Here is a 20,526-nt window from a genome sequence, read left to right as displayed (position 1 = left end):
GTCTCGCTCGGGAATACGTGGGTGATGCACCAGAATATTCAATTTCCTGCGTTCGAGTCCCGGTTCCTGTGAAGGAGGTTTCCTTCGCCGCACGACCCGTACGAGTCGCCAATCGTCAGGGCCAAACGCCGATACCTGCCAGCCGGAGTCAACCCGCCTGGACGCTTATTCCCGTAGACGTACCTCCGTTCCAGCCGTACGCCGCCGCCATCCCGGTTGCGGATCCAAGGCGCTCCAGGTACCTGGAAAGAAAAATCAGACAGCGGAATCAAGCCTTCGCAAGGTAAGTTTAGTGTTAATTACCGTTTTATCGAGTCCGAAACGCCAACGAACCCGGTCCGGACGCAATTCGCGTTATTTTCGGGAACGGTTACGACTTTGTGCCACCGTTGCGAGCGCAACCGCACCTCGGGACGTGACAATATCGCGTTTTAAGAATCATGAGAACTCTATTGCTACGATACGTAGACATCTGCAAACGCTATTTCCTAGCGAGGGAGTGTCGCATTTACATTCATTTGAGGTGTAGACGAGGAATACATAACACTTCGCAAATCATATTATATCTTACCATGAAACATAGAAATGAGATGCGATATCGCGTTTTAAGAAGCATTAGAACTCTATTGCTACGATACCTAGATATCTGCAAATGCTATTTCCTTGCAAGGAAGTGTCGCATTTACATTCATTTGAGTCGTAGATGAAGAATGCATAACACTTCGCAAATCATATTATATCTTACCATGAACCATAGAAATGAGATGCGATATCGCGTTTTAAGAATCATAAGAACGCTATTGCTACGATACGTAGACATCTGCAAACGCTATTTCCTATCGAGGAAGTGTCGCATTCACATTCATTTGAAGTGTAGACGAGGAATACGTAACACTTCGCAAATCATATTATATCTTACCATGAAACATAGAAATGAGATGCGATATCGCGTTTTAAGAATCATAAGAACTCTATTGCTACGATACGTAGACATCTGCAAATGCTATTTCCTTGCAAGGAAGTGTCGCATTTACATTCATTTGAATCGTAGACGAAGAATGCATAACACTTCGCAATGAATATTATATCTTATCATTAAACATAGATATGAGATGCAATATCTCGTTTTAAGAAGCATTTGAACTCTATTGCTACGATACGTAGACATCTGCAAACGCTATTTCCTTGCAAGGAAGTGTCGCATTTACATTCATTTGAATCGTAGACGAGGAATGCATAACACTTCGCAAATCATATTATATCTTACCATGAAACATAGAAATGAGATGCGATATCGCGTTTTAAGAAGCATTAGAACTCTATTGCTACGGTAGGTAGACATCTGCAAACGCTATTTCCTTGCAAGGAAGTGTCGCATTTACATTCATTTGAAGTATAGACGAGGAATAAATAACACATTGCAAATCATATTATATTTTACCATGAAACATAGAAATGAGATGCGATATCGCGTTTTAAGAAGCATTAGAACTCTATTGCTACGATACCTAGACATCTGCAAACGCTATTTCCTTGCAAGGAAGTGTCGCATTTACATTCGTTTGAATCGTAGACGAGGAATGCATAACACTTCGCAAATCATATTATATCTTACCATGAAACATAGAAATGAGATGCGATATCGCGTTTTAAGAAGCATTAGAACTCTATTGCTACGGTAGGTAGACATCTGCAAACGCTATTTCCTTGCAAGAAAGTGTCGCATTTTCATTCATTTGAAGTATAGACGAGGAATAAATAACACATTGCAAATCATATTATATTTTACCATGAAACATAGAAATGAGATGCGATATCGCGTTTTAAGAAGCATTAGAACTCTATTGCTACGGTACCTAGACATCTGCAAACGCTATTTCCTTGCAAGGAAGTGTCGCATTTACATTCATTTGAATTGTAGACGAGGAATGCATAACACTTCGCAATGAATATTATATCTTGTCATGAAACATAGATATGAGATGCAATATCTCGTTTTAAGAAGCATTAGAACTCTATCGCTACGATACCTAGACATCTGCAGACGCTATTTCCTAGCACGGAAGTGTCGCATTTACATTCATTTGAAGTGTAGACGAGGAATACATAACACTTCGCAAATCATTTTATATCTTACCATGAACCATAGAAATGAGATGCGATATCGCGTTTTAAGAATCATAAGAACGCTATTGCTACGATACGTAGACATCTGCAAACGCTATTTCCTAGCGAGGAAGTGTCGCATTCACATTCATTTGAAGTGTAGACGAGGAATACGTAACACTTCGCAAATCATATTGTATCTTACCATGAACCATAGAAATGAGATGCGATATCGCGTTTTAAGAATCATAAGAACGCTATTGCTACGATACGTAGACATCTGCAAACGCTATTTCCTATCGAGGAAGTGTCGCATTCACATTCATTTGAAGTGTAGACGAGGAATACGTAACACTTCGCAAATCATATTATATCTTACCATGAAACATAGAAATGAGATGCGATATCGCGTTTTAAGAATCATAAGAACTCTATTGCTACGATACGTAGACATCTGCAAATGCTATTTCCTTGCAAGGAAGTGTCGCATTTACATTCATTTGAAACGTAGACGAAGAATGCATAACACTTCGCAATGAATATTATATCTTATCATTAAACATAGATATGAGATGCAATATCTCGTTTTAAGAAGCATTTGAACTCTATTGCTACGATACGTAGACATCTGCAAACGCTATTTCCTTGCAAGGAAGTGTCGCATTTACATTCATTTGAATCGTAGACGAGGAATGCATAACACTTCGCAAATCATATTATATCTTACCATGAAACATAGAAATGAGATGCGATATCGCGTTTTAAGAAGCATTAGAACTCTATTGCTACGGTAGGTAGACATCTGCAAACGCTATTTCCTTGCAAGGAAGTGTCGCATTTACATTCATTTGAAGTATAGACGAGGAATAAATAACACATTGCAAATCATATTATATTTTACCATGAAACATAGAAATGAGATGCGATATCGCGTTTTAAGAAGCATTAGAACTCTATTGCTACGATACCTAGACATCTGCAAACGCTATTTCCTTGCAAGGAAGTGTCGCATTTACATTCGTTTGAATCGTAGACGAGGAATGCATAACACTTCGCAAATCATATTATATCTTACCATGAAACATAGAAATGAGATGCGATATCGCGTTTTAAGAAGCATTAGAACTCTATTGCTACGGTAGGTAGACATCTGCAAACGCTATTTCCTTGCAAGAAAGTGTCGCATTTTCATTCATTTGAAGTATAGACGAGGAATAAATAACACATTGCAAATCATATTATATTTTACCATGAAACATAGAAATGAGATGCGATATCGCGTTTTAAGAAGCATTAGAACTCTATTGCTACGGTACCTAGACATCTGCAAACGCTATTTCCTTGCAAGGAAGTGTCGCATTTACATTCATTTGAATTGTAGACGAGGAATGCATAACACTTCGCAATGAATATTATATCTTGTCATGAAACATAGATATGAGATGCAATATCTCGTTTTAAGAAGCATTAGAACTCTATCGCTACGATACCTAGACATCTGCAGACGCTATTTCCTAGCACGGAAGTGTCGCATTTACATTCATTTGAAGTGTAGACGAGGAATACATAACACTTCGCAAATCATTTTATATCTTACCATGAACCATAGAAATGAGATGCGATATCGCGTTTTAAGAATCATAAGAACGCTATTGCTACGATACGTAGACATCTGCAAACGCTATTTCCTAGCGAGGAAGTGTCGCATTCACATTCATTTGAAGTGTAGACGAGGAATACGTAACACTTCGCAAATCATATTGTATCTTACCATGAACCATAGAAATGAGATGCGATATCGCGTTTTAAGAATCATAAGAACGCTATTGCTACGATACGTAGACATCTGCAAACGCTATTTCCTAGCGAGGAAGTGTCGCATTCACATTCATTTGAATCGTAGACGAGGAATACGTAACACTTCGCAAATCATATTGTATCTTACCATGAAACATAGAAATGAGATGCGATATCGCGTTTTAAGAATCATAAGAACTCTATTGCTACGATACGTAGACATCTGCAAATGCTATTTCCTTGCAAGGAAGTGTCGCATCTACATTCATTTGAATCGTAGACGAAGAATGCATAACACTTCGCAATGAATAATATATCTTATCATTAAACATAGATATGAGATGCAATATCTCGTTTTAAGAAGCATTTGAACTGTATTGCTACGATACCTAGACAACTGCAGACGCTATTTCCTAGCAAGGAAGTGTCGCATTTACATTCATTTGAATCGTAGACGAGGAATGCATAACACTTCGCAATGAATATTATATCTTATCATGAAACATAGATATGAGATGCAATATGTCGCTTTAAGAAGCATTTGAACTCTATTGCTACGATACGTAGACATCTGCAAACGCTATTTCCTTGCAAGGAAGTGTCGCATTTACATTCATTTGAATCGTAGACGAGGAATGCATAACACTTCGCAAATCATATTATATCTTACCACGAAACATAGAAATGAGATGCGATATCGCGTTTTAAGAAGCATTAGAACTCTATCGCTACGATACCTAGACATCTGCAGACGCTATTTCCTAGCAAGGAAGTGTCGCATTTACATTCATTTGAAGTGTAGACGAGGAATACATGACACTTCGCAAATCATATTATATATTACCATGAAACATAGAAATAAGATGCGATATCGCGCTTTAAGAATCATAAGAGCTCTATTGCTACGATACATAGACATCTGCAAACGCTATTTTCTTGCAAGGAAGTGTCGCATTTACATTCATTTGAAGTGTAGACGAGGAATACATTACACTTCGCAAATCATATTATATCTTACCAAGAAACATAGAAATGAGTTGCGATATCGCGTTTTAAGAAGCATCAGAACTCTATCGCTACGATACGTAGACATCTGCAGACGCTATTTCCTAGCAAGGAAGTGTCGCATTTACATTCATTTGAAGTGTAGACGAGGAATAACATAACACTTCGCAATTCATATTATATCTTACCATGAACCATAGAAATGAGATGCGATATCGCGTTTTAAGAATCATAAGAGCTCTATTGCTACGATACGTAGACATCTGCAAACGCTATTTCCTTGCAAGGAAGTGTCGCATTTACATTCATTTGAAGTGTAGACGAGGAATACATAACACTTCGCAAATCAAATTATATCTTACCATGAAACATAGAAATGAGATGCGATATCGCGTTTTAAGAAGCATTAGAACTCTATCGCTACGATACCTAGACATCTGCAAACGCTATTTCCTTGCCAGGAAGTGTCGCATTTACATTCATTTGAAGTGTAGACGAGGAATAACATAAAACTTCGCAAATCATATTATATCGTACCATGAACCATAGAAATGAGATGCGATATCGCGTTTTAAGAATCATGAGAACTCTATTGCTACGATACGTAGACATCTGCAAACGCTATTTCCTAGCGAGGAAGTGTCGCATTTACATTCATTTGAGGTGTAGACGAGGAATACATAACACTTCGCAAATCATATTATATCTTACCATGAAACATAGAAATGAGATGCGATATCGCGTTTTAAGAAGCATTAGAACTCTATTGCTACGATAGGTAGACATCTGCAAACGCTATTTCCTTGCCAGGAAGTGTCGCATTTACATTCATTTGAATCGTAGACGAGGAATGCATAACACTTCGCAATGAATATTATATCTTATCATTAAACATAGATATGAGATGCAATATCTCGTTTTATGAAGCATTTGAACGCTATTGCTACGATACCTAGACAACTGCAGACGCTATTTCCTAGCAAGGAAGTGTCGCATTTACATTCATTTGAAGTGTAGACGAGGAATACATGACACTTCGCAAATCATATTATATATTACCATGAAACATAGAAATAAGATGCGATATCGCTCTTTAAGAATCATAAGAGCTCTATTGCTACGATACATAGACATCTGCAAACGCTATTTTCTTGCAAGGAAGTGTCGCATTTACATTCATTTGAAGTGTAGACGAGGAATACATTACACTTCGCAAATCATATTATATCTTACCATGAAACATAGAAATGAGTTGCGATATCGCGTTTTAAGAAGCATCAGAACTCTATCGCTACGATACGTAGACATCTGCAGACGCTATTTCCTAGCAAGGAAGTGTCGCATTTACATTCATTTGAAGTGTAGACGAGGAATAACATAACACTTCGCAATTCATATTATATCTTACCATGAACCATAGAAATGAGATGCGATATCGCGTTTTAAGAATCATAAGAGCTCTATTTCTACGATACGTAGACATCTGCAAACGCTATTTCCTTGCAAGGAAGTGTCGCATTTACATTCATTTGAAGTGTAGACGAGGAATACATAACACTTCGCATCTCAAATTATATCTTACCATGAAACATAGAAATGATATGCGATATCGCGTTTTAAGAAGCATTAGAACTCTATCGCTACGATACCTAGACATCTGCAGACGCTATTTCCTAGCAAGGAAGTGTCGCATTTACATTCATTTGAAGTGTAGACGAGGAATAACATAACACTTCGCAAATCATATTATATCGTACCATGAACCATAGAAATGAGATGCGATATCGCGTTTTAAGAATCATGAGAACTCTATTGCTACGATACGTAGACATCTGCAAACGCTATTTCCTAGCGAGGAAGTGTCGCATTTACATTCATTTGAGGTGTAGACGAAGAATACATAACACTTCGCAAATCATATTATATCTTACCATGAAACATAGAAATGAGATGCGATATCGCGTTTTAAGAAGCATTAAAACTCTATTGCTACGATAGGTAGACATCTGCAAACGCTATTTCCCTGCAAGGAAGTATCGCATTTACATTCATTTGAATCGTAGACGAGGAATGCATAACTCTTCGCAATGAATATTATATCTTATCATTAAACATAGATATGAGATGCAATATCTCGTTTTAAGAAGCATTTGAACTCTATTGCTACGATACCTAGACAACTGCAGACGCTATTTCCTAGCAAGGAAGTGTCGCATTTAGATTCATTTGAAGTGTAGACGAGGAATACATGACACTTCGCAAATCATATTATATATTACCATGAAACATAGTAATGAGATGCGATATCGCGCTTTAAGAATCATAAGAGCTCTATTGCTACGATACATAGACATCTGCAAGCGCTATTTTCTTGCAAGGAAGTGTCGCATTTACATTCATTTGAAGTGTAGACGAGGAATACATAACACTTCGCAAATCATATTGTATCTTACCATGAAACATAGAAATGAGATGCGATATCGCGTTTTAAGAAGCATTAGAACTCTATTGCTACGATAGGTAGACATCTGCAAACGCTATTTCCTTGCCAGGAAGTGTCGCATTTACATTCATTTGAATCGTAGACGAGGAATGCATAACACTTCGCAATGAATATTATATCTTATCATTAAACATAGATATGAGATGCAATATCTCGTTTTAAGAAGCATTTGAACGCTATTGCTACGATACCTAGACAACTGCAGACGCTATTTCCTAGCAAGGAAGTGTCGCATTTACATTCATTTGAAGTGTAGACGAGAAATACATGACACTTCGCAAATCATATTATATATTACCATGAAACATAGAAATAAGATGCGATATCGCGCTTTAAGAATCATAAGAGCTCTATTGCTACGATACATAGACATCTGTAAACGCTATTTTCTTGCAAGGAAGTGTCGCATTTACATTCATTTGAAGTGTAGACGAGGAATACATTACACTTCGCAAATCATATTATATCTTACCATGAAACATAGAAATGAGTTGCGATATCTCGTTTTAAGAAGCATTTGAACGCTATTGCTACGATACCTAGACAACTGCAGACGCTATTTCCTAGCAAGGAAGTGTCGCATTTACATTCATTTGAAGTGTAGACGAGAAATACATGACACTTCGCAAATCATATTATATATTACCATGAAACATAGAAATAAGATGCGATATCGCGCTTTAAGAATCATAAGAGCTCTATTGCTACGATACATAGACATCTGTAAACGCTATTTTCTTGCAAGGAAGTGTCGCATTTACATTCATTTGAAGTGTAGACGAGGAATACATAACACTTCGCAAATCAAATTATATCTTACCATGAAACATAGAAATGAGATGCGATATCGCGTTTTAAGAAGCATTAGAACTCTATCGCTACGATACCTAGACATCTGCAAACGCTATTTCCTTGCCAGGAAGTGTCGCATTTACATTCATTTGAAGTGTAGACGAGGAATAACATAACACTTCGCAAATCATATTATATCGTACCATGAACCATAGAAATGAGATGCGATATCGCGTTTTAAGAATCATGAGAACTCTATTGCTACGATACGTAGACATCTGCAAACGCTATTTCCTAGCGAGGAAGTGTCGCATTTACATTCATTTGAGGTGTAGACGAGGAATACATAACACTTCGCAAATCATATTATATCTTACCATGAAACATAGAAATGAGATGCGATATCGCGTTTTAAGAAGCATTAGAACTCTATTGCTACGATAGGTAGACATCTGCAAACGCTATTTCCCTGCAAGGAAGTGTCGCATTTACATTCATTTGAATCGTAGACGAGGAATGCATAACTCTTCGCAATGAATATTATATCTTATCATTAAACATAGATATGAGATGCAATATCTCGTTTTAAGAAGCATTTGAACTCTATTGCTACGATACCTAGACAACTGCAGACGCTATTTCCTAGCAAGGAAGTGTCGCATTTACATTCATTTGAAGTGTAGACGAGGAATACATGACACTTCGCAAATCATATTATATATTACCATGAAACATAGTAATGAGATGCGATATCGCGCTTTAAGAATCATAGGAGTTCTATTGCCACGATACATAGACATCTGCAAACGCTATTTTCTTGCAAGGAAGTGTCGCATTTACATCCATTTGAAGTGTAGACGAGGAATACATAACACTTCGCAAATCATATTATATCTTACCATGAAACATAGAAATGAGATGCGATATCGCGTTTTAAGAAGCATTAGAACTCTATTGCTACGATAGGTAGACATCTGCAAACGCTATTTCCTTGCCAGGAAGTGTCGCATTTACATTCATTTGAATCGTAGACGAGGAATGCATAACACTTCGCAATGAATATTATATCTTATCATTAAACATAGATATGAGATGCAATATCTCGTTTTAAGAAGCATTTGAACGCTATTGCTACGATACCTAGACAACTGCAGACGCTATTTCCTAGCAAGGAAGTGTCGCATTTACATTCATTTGAAGTGTAGACGAGGAATACATGACACTTCGCAAATCATATTATATATTACCATGAAACATAGAAATAAGATGCGATATCGCGCTTTAAGAATCATAAGAGCTCTATTGCTACGATACATAGACATCTGCAAACGCTATTTTCTTGCAAGGAAGTGTCGCATTTACATTCATTTGAAGTGTAGACGAGGAATACATTACACTTCGCAAATCATATTATATCTTACCATGAAACATAGAAATGAGTTGCGATATCGCGTTTTAAGAATCATAAGAACGCTATTGCTACGATACGTAGACATCTGCAAACGCTATTTCCTAGCGAGGAAGTGTCGCATTCACATTCATTTGAAGTGTAGACGAGGAATAACATAACACTTCGCAAATCATATTATATCGTACCATGAACCATAGAAATGAGATGCGACATCGCGTTTTAAGAATCATGAGAACTCTATTGCTACGATACGTAGACATCTGCAAACGCTATTTCCTAGCGAGGAAGTGTCGCATTTACATTCATTTGAGGTGTAGACGAGGAATACATAACACTTCGCAAATCATATTATATTTTACCATGAAACATAGAAATGAGATGCGATATCGCGTTTTAAGAAGCATTAGAACTCTATTGCTACGATACCTAGACATCTGCAAACGCTCTTTCCTTGCAAGGAAGTGTCGCATTTACATTCATTTGAATTGTAGACGAGGAATGCATAACACTTCGCAATGAATATTATATCTTGTCATGAAACATAGATATGAGATGCAATATCTCGTTTTAAGAAGCATTAGAACTCTATCGCTACGATACCTAGACATCTGCAGACACTATTTCCTAGCACGGAAGTGTCGCATTTACATTCATTTGAAGTGTAGACGAGGAATACATAACACTTCGCAAATCATTTTATATCTTACCATGAACCATAGAAATGAGGTGCGATATCGCGTTTTAAGAATCATAAGAACGCTATTGCTACGATACGTAGACATCTGCAAACGCTATGTCCTAGCGAGGAAGTGTCGCATTCACATTCATTTGAAGTGTAGACGAGGAATACGTAACACTTCGCAAATCATATTATATCTTACCATGAAACATAGAAATGAGATGCGATATCGCGTTTTAAGAATCATAAGAACTCTATTGCTACGATACGTAGACATCTGCAAATGCTATTTCCTTGCAAGGAAGTGTCGCATCTACATTCATTTGAATCGTAGACGAGGAATGCATAACACTTCGCAATGAATATTATATCTTATCATGAAACATAGATATGAGATGCAATATCTCGTTTTAAGAAGCATTTGAACTCTATTGCTACGATACCTAGACAACTGGAGACGCTATTTCCTAGCAAGGAAGTGTCGCATTTACATTCATTTGAAGTGTAGACGAGGAATACATAACACTTCGCAAATCATATTATATCTTACCATGAAACATAGAAATGAGATGCGATATCGCGTTTTAAGAAGCATTAGAACTCTATTGCTACGATAGGTAGACATCTGCAAACGCTATTTCCTTGCAAGGAAGTGTCGCATTTACATTCATTTGAAGTGTAGACGAGGAATAACATAACACTTCGCAAACCATGTTATATCGTACCATGAACCATAGAAATGAGATGCGATATCGCGTTTTAAGAATCATAAGAACTCTATTGCTACGATACGTAGACATCTGCAAACGCTATTTCCTAGCGAGGAAGTGTCGCATTCACATTCATTTGAAGTGTAGACGAGGAATACGTAACACTTCGCTAATCATATTATATCTTACCATGAAACATAGAAATGAGATGCGATATCGGGTTTTAAGAATCATAAGAGCTCTATGGCTACGATACGTAGACATCTGCAAGCGCTATTTCCTTGCAAGGAAGTGTCGCATTTACATTCATTTGAAGTGTAGACGAGGAATACATAACACTTCGCAATTCATTTTATATCTTACCATGAACCATAGAAATGAGATGCGATATCGCGTTTTAAGAATCATAAGAACGCTATTGCTACGATACGTAGACATCTGCAAACGCTATTTCCTAGCGAGGAAGTGTCGCATTCACATTCATTTGAAGTGTAGACGAGGAATAACATAACACTTCGCAAATCATATTATATCGTACCATGAACCATAGAAATGAGATGCGACATCGCGTTTTAAGAATCATGAGAACTCTATTGCTACGATACGTAGACATCTGCAAACGCTATTTCCTAGCGAGGAAGTGTCGCATTTACATTCATTTGAGGTGTAGACGAGGAATACATAACACTTCGCAAATCATATTATATTTTACCATGAAACATAGAAATGAGATGCGATATCGCGTTTTAAGAAGCATTAGAACTCTATTGCTACGATACCTAGACATCTGCAAACGCTCTTTCCTTGCAAGGAAGTGTCGCATTTACATTCATTTGAATTGTAGACGAGGAATGCATAACACTTCGCAATGAATATTATATCTTGTCATGAAACATAGATATGAGATGCAATATCTCGTTTTAAGAAGCATTAGAACTCTATCGCTACGATACCTAGACATCTGCAGACACTATTTCCTAGCACGGAAGTGTCGCATTTACATTCATTTGAAGTGTAGACAAGGAATACATAACACTTCGCAAATCATTTTATATCTTACCATGAACCATAGAAATGAGGTGCGATATCGCGTTTTAAGAATCATAAGAACGCTATTGCTACGATACGTAGACATCTGCAAACGCTATTTCCTAGCGAGGAAGTGTCGCATTCACATTCATTTGAAGTGTAGACGAGGAATACGTAACACTTCGCAAATCATATTATATCTTACCATGAAACATAGAAATGAGATGCGATATCGCGTTTTAAGAATCATAAGAACTCTATTGCTACGATACGTAGACATCTGCAAATGCTATTTCCTTGCAAGGAAGTGTCGCATCTACATTCATTTGAATCGTAGACGAGGAATGCATAACACTTCGCAATGAATATTATATCTTATCATGAAACATAGATATGAGATGCAATATCTCGTTTTAAGAAGCATTTGAACTCTATTGCTACGATACCTAGACAACTGCAGACGCTATTTCCTAGCAAGGAAGTGTCGCATTTACATTCATTTGAAGTGTAGACGAGGAATACATAACACTTCGCAAATCATATTATATCGTACCATGAACCATAGAAATGAGATGCGATATCGCGTTTTAAGAATAATAAGAACTCTATTGCTACGATACGTAGACATCTGCAAACGCTATTTCCTAGCGAGGAAGTGTCTCATTCACATTCATTTGAAGTGTAGACGAGGAATACGTAACACTTCGCTAATCATATTATATCTTACCATGAAACATAAGAATGAGATGCGATATCGCGTTTTAAGAAGCATTAGAACTCTATCGCTACGATACGTAGACATCTGCAAACGCTATTTCCTAGCGAGGAAGTGTCGCATTCACATTCATTTGAAGTGTAGACGAGGAATACGTAACACATCGCAAATCATATTATATCTTACCATGAAACATAGAAATGAGATGCGATATCGCGTTTTAAGAATCATAAGAGCTCTATGGCTACGATACGTAGACATCTGCAAGCGCTATTTCCTTGCAAGGAAGTGTCGCATTTACATTCATTTGAAGTGTAGACGAGGAATACATAACACTTCGCAAATCATATTATATCTTACCATGAAACATAGAAATGAGATGCGATATCGCGTTTTAAGAATCATAAGAACTCTATTGCTACGATACGTAGACATCTGCAAATGCTATTTCCTTGCAAGGAAGTGTCGCATTTACATTCATTTGAGTCGTAGATGAAGAATGCATAACACTTCGCAATGAATATTATATCTTATCATTAAACATAGATATGAGATGCAATATCTCGTTTTAAGAAGCATTTGAACTCTATTGCTACGATACCTAGACAACTGCAGACGCTATTTCCTAGCAAGGAATTGTCGCATTTACATTCATTTGAAGTGTAGACGAGGAATACATAACACTTCGCAAATCATATTATATCTTACCATGAAACATAGAAATGAGATGCGATATCGCGTTTTAAGTAGCATTAGAACTCTATTGCTACGATACGTAGACATCTGCAGACGCTATTTCCTAGCAAGGAAGTGTCGCATTTACATTCATTTGAAGTGTAGACGAGGAATAACATAACACTTCGCAAATCATATTATATCGTACCATGAACCATAGAAATGAGATGCGATATCGCGTTTTAAGAATCATGAGAACTCTATTGCTACGATACGTAGACATCTGCAAACGCTATTTCCTAGCGAGGAAGTGTCGCATTTACATTCATTTGAGGTGTAGACGAGGAATACATAACACTTCGCAAATCATATTATATTTTACCATGAAACATAGAAATGAGATGCGATATCGCGTTTTAAGAAGCATTAGAACTCTATTGCTACGATACCTAGACATCTGCAAACGCTATTTCCTTGCAAGGAAGTGTCGCATTTACATTCATTTGAATTGTAGACGAGGAATGCATAACACTTCGCAATGAATATTATATCTTGTCATGAAACATAGATATGAGATGCAATATCTCGTTTTAAGAAGCATTAGAACTCTATCGCTAAGATACCTAGACATCTGCAGACACTATTTCCTAGCACGGAAGTGTCGCATTTACATTCATTTGAAGTGTAGACGAGGAATACATAACACTTCGCAAATCATTTTATATCTTACCATGAACCATAGAAATGAGATGCGATATCGCGTTTTAAGAATCATAAGAACGCTATTGCTACGATACGTAGACATCTGCAAACGCTATTTCCTAGCGAGGAAGTGTCGCATTCACATTCATTTGAAGTGTAGACGAGGAATAACATAACACTTCGCAAATCATATTATATCGTACCATGAACCATAGAAATGAGATGCGATATCGCGTTTTAAGAATCATAAGAACTCTATTGCTACGATACGTAGACATCTGCAAACGCTACTTCCTAGCGAGGAAGTGTCGCATTCACATTCATTTGAAGTGTAGACGAGGAATACGTAACACTTCGCTAATCATATTATATCTTACCATGAAACATAAAAATGAGATGCGATATCGCGTTTTAAGAAGCATTAGAACTCTATCGCTACGATACGTAGACATCTGCAAACGCTATTTCCTAGCGAGGAAGTGTCGCATTCACATTCATTTGAAGTGTAGACGAGGAATACATAACACTTCGCAAATCATATTATATCTTACCATGAAACATAGAAATGAGATGCGATATCGAGTTTTAAGAATCATAAGAACGCTATTGCTACGATACGTAGACATCTGCAAACGCTATTTCCTAGCGAGGAAGTGTCGCATTCACATTCATTTGAAGTGTAGACGAGGAATACGTAACACTTCGCAAATCATATTATATCTTACCATGAACCATAGAAATGAGATGCGATATCGCGTTTTAAGAATCATAAGAGCACTATGGCTACGATACGTAGACATCTGCAAGCGCTATTTCCTTGCAAGGAAGTGTCGCATTTACATTCATTTGAAGTGTAGACGAGGAATACATAACACTTCGCAAATCATATTATATCTTACCATGAAACATAGAAATGAGATGCGATATCGCGTTTTAAGAATCATAAGAACTCTATTGCTACGATACGTAGACATCTGCAAATGCTATTTCCTTGCAAGGAAGTGTCGCATTTACATTCATTTGAATCGTAGACGAAGAATGCATAACACTTCGCAATGAATATTATATCTTATCATTAAACATAGATATGAGATGCAATATCTCGTTTTAAGAAGTATTTGAACTCTATTGCTACGATACCTAGACAACTGCAGACGCTATCTCCTAGCAAGGAAGTGTCGTATTTACATTCATTTGATGTGTAGACGAGGAATACATAACACTTCGCAAATCATATTATATCTTACCATGAAACATAGAAATGAGATGCGATGTCGCGTTTTAAGAATCATAAGAACTCTATGGCTACGATACGTAGACATCTGCAAACGCTATTTCCTAGCGAGGAAGTGTCGCATTCACATTCATTTGAAGTGTAGACGAGGAATACGTAACACTTCGCTAATCATATTATATCTTACCATGAAACATAGAAATGAGATGCGATATCGCGTTTTAAAAAGCATTAGAACTCTATCGCTACGATACGTAGACATCTGCAAACGCTATTTCCTAGCGAGGAAGTGTCGCATTCACATTCATTTGAAGTGTAGACGAGGAATACGTAACACTTCGCAAATCATATTATATCTTACCATGAAACATAGAAATGAGATGCGATATCGCGTTTTAAGAATCATAAGAACTCTATTGCTACGATACGTAGACATCTGCAAACGCTATTTCCTAGCGAGGAAGTGTCGCATTTACATTCATTTGAAGTGTAGACGAGGAATACATAACACTTCGCAAATCATTTTATATCTTACCATGAACCATAGAAATGAGATGCGATATCGCGTTTTAAGAATCATAAGAACGCTATTGCTACGATACGTAGACATCTGCAAACGCTATTTCCTAGTGTAACGTCAGGCGTACCGCCTGCCACCCTCCGGCGTCCACCTCATCATCCCCAGCATCCGTATCCGGAGCCCCTGCACACGGGCCACCCGCCGACTCGCCGTCCCTACAGAAGGAGACAAAGGTACGAGAGGGAAGAAGGATGCAGCATGCCGCGCCCACGCGCGATCTCCACACATGAGGGGGAGGACTTCACCCCGTATTACGAGGGCGAGGAGCTCTCCGACACATACTGGGTCGAATCCCCAGCGATCACGAAGCCCTATACGTACTTCTCGTACATGTGGGATTAGAATAAGCACACTACTCATATATGTACATACACACCAACACACACCTAGATTTAAGTAAATATATGTATATATTTTATTCATGCACGGTTATGTTCCGTGCACTCGCGCGCACACTCGACGCTCGCGGCTCACGCTTAACGCGGGCCGCGCCCCACTCCGACCGGCCGCCCCACCACGAGGGCCGAGCGGCCGCCCTACTCCGACCGTCCGCCCCACCGCGAGGGCCCAGCGACTCGCGCGCCGCGCGACCCAAGGAGGTCGCGGACGCGAGATCCGAGAGTCAGTTCCAATCTCACCTCCGAACGGGAGAGTTCGTAACTCATCTCAGAACTGGAGAGTTCCTATCTCATCTCCGAACCGACGAGTTCCTAACTCGCCTCCAGCATCCGAACGATGCACTTTCGAGCAATAGGCTCATTCGCAACGAGCAATTAGCTCTAATGCATTCGTCTCTATACATACTCCCATAGCGGAGTCCAGTCGATACTTTATACTATTTCTAATTCTCATTGTAATCGTTAGTCAGTAACTTAGAATTTAGTCAAGTGTATTTAGTATAGTGAAATCATAGAATATAGTTTATTTTTACCAGATTCAAAGTATCTTTATTCGAGTTCAAATACAATTCCTTAATTCTACTCCACGGGTACGCTCGCGATTATTCTATTTCTATATCTCATCTGCGATAGTCTTGAGGCTCGACGACTAGAGCGAACCAGCGCTTAGTTGCTCCATCCTCACTTCTACCGTGTACAGAATATCTTGCGCCCAGGTCGATCCCGGTAAGCTAGAGCGAACCAACGCTTAGCCGTGCCGTACTCAACCGAAGTTCAAGTATTCTCGACGAGCCTTGCACCTCCGACAAAGCGTACACGACGCGCGGGGAGGAGAGAGTTGATTCGTCGTCTCGCTCGGGAATACGTGGGTGATGCACCAGAATATTCAATTTCCTGCGTTCGAGTCCTGGTTCCTGTGAAGGAGGTTTCCTTCGCCGCACGACCCGTACCTCCGTTCCAGCCGTACGCCGCCGCCATCCCGGTTGCGGATCCAAGGCGCTCCAGGTACCTGGAAAGAGAAATCAGACAGCGGAATCAAGCCTGTGCAAGGTAAGTTTAGTGTTAATTACCGTTTTATCGAGTCCGAAACGCCAACGAACCCGGTCCGGACGCAATTCGCGTTATTTTCGGGAACGGTTACGACTTTGTGCCACCGTTGCGAGCGCAACCGCACCTCGGGACGTGACACTAGCGAGGAAGTGTCGCATTCACATTCATTTGAAGTGTAGACGAGGAATACGTAACACTTCGCAAATCATATTATATCTTACCATGAACCATAGAAATGAGATGCGATATCGCGTTTTAAGAATCATAAGAGCTCTATGGCTACGATACGTAGACATCTGCAAACGATATTTCCTTGCAAGGAAGTGTCGCATTTACATTCATTTGAAGTGTAGACGAGGAATACTGTCGCGTCCCGAGGTGCGGTTGCGCTCGCAACGGTGGCACAAAGTCGTAACCGTTCCCGAAAATAACGCGAATTGCGTCCGGACCGGGTTCGTTGGCGTTTCGGACTCGATAAAACGGTAATTAACACTAAACTTACCTTGCGAAGGCTTGATTCCGCTGTCTGATTTCTCTTTCCAGGTACCTGGAGCGCCTTGGATCCGCAACCGGGATGGCGGCGGCGTACGGCTGGAACGGAGGTACGTCTACGGGAATAAGCGTCCAGGCGGGTTGACTCCGGCTGGCAGGTATCGGCGTTTGGCCCTGACGATTGGCGACTCGTACGGGTCGTGCGGCGAAGGAAACCTCCTTCACAGGAACCGGGACTCGAACGCAGGAAATTGAATATTCTGGTGCATCACCCACGTATTCCCGAGCGAGACGACGAATAAACTCTCTCCTCCCCGCGCGTCGTGTACGCTTTGTCGGAGGTGCAAGGCTCGTCGAGAATACTTGAACTTCGGTTGAGTACGGCACGGCTAAGCGTTGGTTCGCTCTAGCTTACCGGGATCGACCTGGGCGCAAGATATTCTGTACACGGTAGAAGTGAGGATGGAGCAACTAAGCGCTGGTTCGCTCTAGTCGTCGAGCCTCAAGACTATCGCAGATGAGATATAGAAATAGAATAATCGCGAGCGTACCCGTGGAGTAGAATTAAGGAATTGTATTTGAACTCGAATAAAGATACTTTGAATCTGGTAAAAATAAACTATATTCTATGATTTCACTATACTAAATACACTTGACTAAGTTCTAAGTTACTGACTAGTGATTACAATGAGAATTAGAAATAGTATAAAGTATCGAATGGACTCCGCTATGGGAGTATGGATAGAGACGAATGCATTAGAGCTAATTGCTCGTTGCGAATGAGCCTATTGCTCGGATCGGAAGTGCATCGTTCGGATGCTGGATTAGAACTCCTCGGTTCGGAGATGAGATACGAACTCTCCAGTTCGGAGATGAGTTAGCAACTGACTCTCGGATCTCGCGTCCGCGACCTCCTCGGGTCGCGCGGCGCGCGAGTCGCTGGGCCCTCGCGGTGGGGCGGACGGTCGGAGTAGGGCGCCCGCTCGGCCCTCGTGGTGGGGCGGCCGTTCGGAGTGGGGCGCGGCCCGCGTTAAGCGTGAGCCGCGAGCGTCGAGTGTGCGCGCGAGTGCACGGAACATAGCCGTGCATGAATGAAATATATACATATATTCACTTAAATCTAGGTGTGTGTTGGTGTGTATGTACATAGGTGAGTAGTGTCCTTATTCTAATCCCACATGTACGAGAAGTACGTATAGGGCTTCGTGATCGCTGGGGATTCGACCCAGTATGTGTCGGAGAGCTCCTCGCCCTCGTAATACGGGGTAAAGTCCTCCCCCTCGTGTGTGGAGATCGCGCGTGGGCGCGGCATGCTGCATCCTTCTTCCCTCTCGTACCTTTGTCTCCTTCTGTAAGGACGGCGAGTCGGCGGGTGGCCCGTGTGCAGGGGCTCCGGATACGGATGCTGGGGATGATGAGTTGGACGCCGGAGGGTGGCAGGCGGTACGCCTGACGTTACACCACCCCCCTTGGAAAAAGAATCTCGGCCATGCCGAGATCTCTTGTCTGTTGGGTAGATTTCGGGATGCTGGATCCTTCTCTTGGTCCTGTCGGCTGGATGCTGCGGAATCTGAGGTTTTTCGCCTGGTTGATCCTGGCGATAACGTTTGAAGTTTGGACCGTGGCTGCGGGCTTCCTTCGGATTGCAGGCACTTTCGTCGCTTTCACTTTCAGCGTTCGTTTGAATGTCACTGCTCTCACTGGCTTCATTTTCAGTTTTTTGCACTTTTCTTTCACTAGCATCCATACTCTGCATACTATGCATTCGGTTACAAATTTTGAATTTGTTCGTATGAACAATTTTATGGCGCCCTTTTACATTCAGCTTAACATTACAATTTCCCAAAATTTCGAGGATACGGTACGGTCCAGAATACTGTGCCTGGAACTTATGTTTGTTCGGCTCTTTTAAAAGATAGACCCATTGGCCTACCTCGAAGTTTTGGACATTGAGATTTCGGTCATAATAATATTTAGAACGGCGTTTCGCATTGTCTAGATTGGCTTTGGCCAAATCCTGAGATTTCGAGATTTTCTCCTGAAGTTGTATAAGATAGTCGCTATAGGTTTCGTTATCAGAGCTGTCCTGAAAAGGAGTGGCTGACGGCGTCCTAGCTATCCTGCCGAACACTAGTTCGTGTGGGGTGTATAATGTACCCTCGTGCACACTGGTGTTGTATGAAAACATTGCATACGGTAACCAATTCACCCAATCGTTACTCGACTCTATGTAATGCTTCAGATATTCGGCCAGGACGTGGTGAGATCGTTCAACGGACCCGTTTGTCTGTGGATGGAACGCAGTGGACTTGTATTGTTTAATACGGAATTTGATTGCTATGGCTTTAATCAAGCTATTTATAAAGTTCGAACCTTGGTCCGTGAGTATGCCTTTCGGGCATCCGAACTTACAAATGAATTCTTTTATTAAAGCTTCGGCAATGTCTACTGCGGTGGTGGTTTTGAGAGCAACTGCGACTGAGTATTTAGTGAGGAGATCTTGGATCGTGAGGATACTTGTATAACCGTCGGAAGTTTCGGGAAGAGGACCCATTACGTCCATTGAAATCTTATCGAATGCCCTGCCAGGGGTGTCGGTTAAAGTGAGAGGCTGTCTGGTCTTCACCCGGACCAGTTTCTCTGTCTGA

Source organism: Xylocopa sonorina, chromosome 2, assembly GCF_050948175.1.
Source record: "Xylocopa sonorina isolate GNS202 chromosome 2, iyXylSono1_principal, whole genome shotgun sequence".
In the NCBI taxonomy this organism is placed as follows: domain Eukaryota; kingdom Metazoa; phylum Arthropoda; class Insecta; order Hymenoptera; family Apidae; genus Xylocopa; species Xylocopa sonorina.
Note: the sequence above shows the minus strand (reverse complement) of the source record.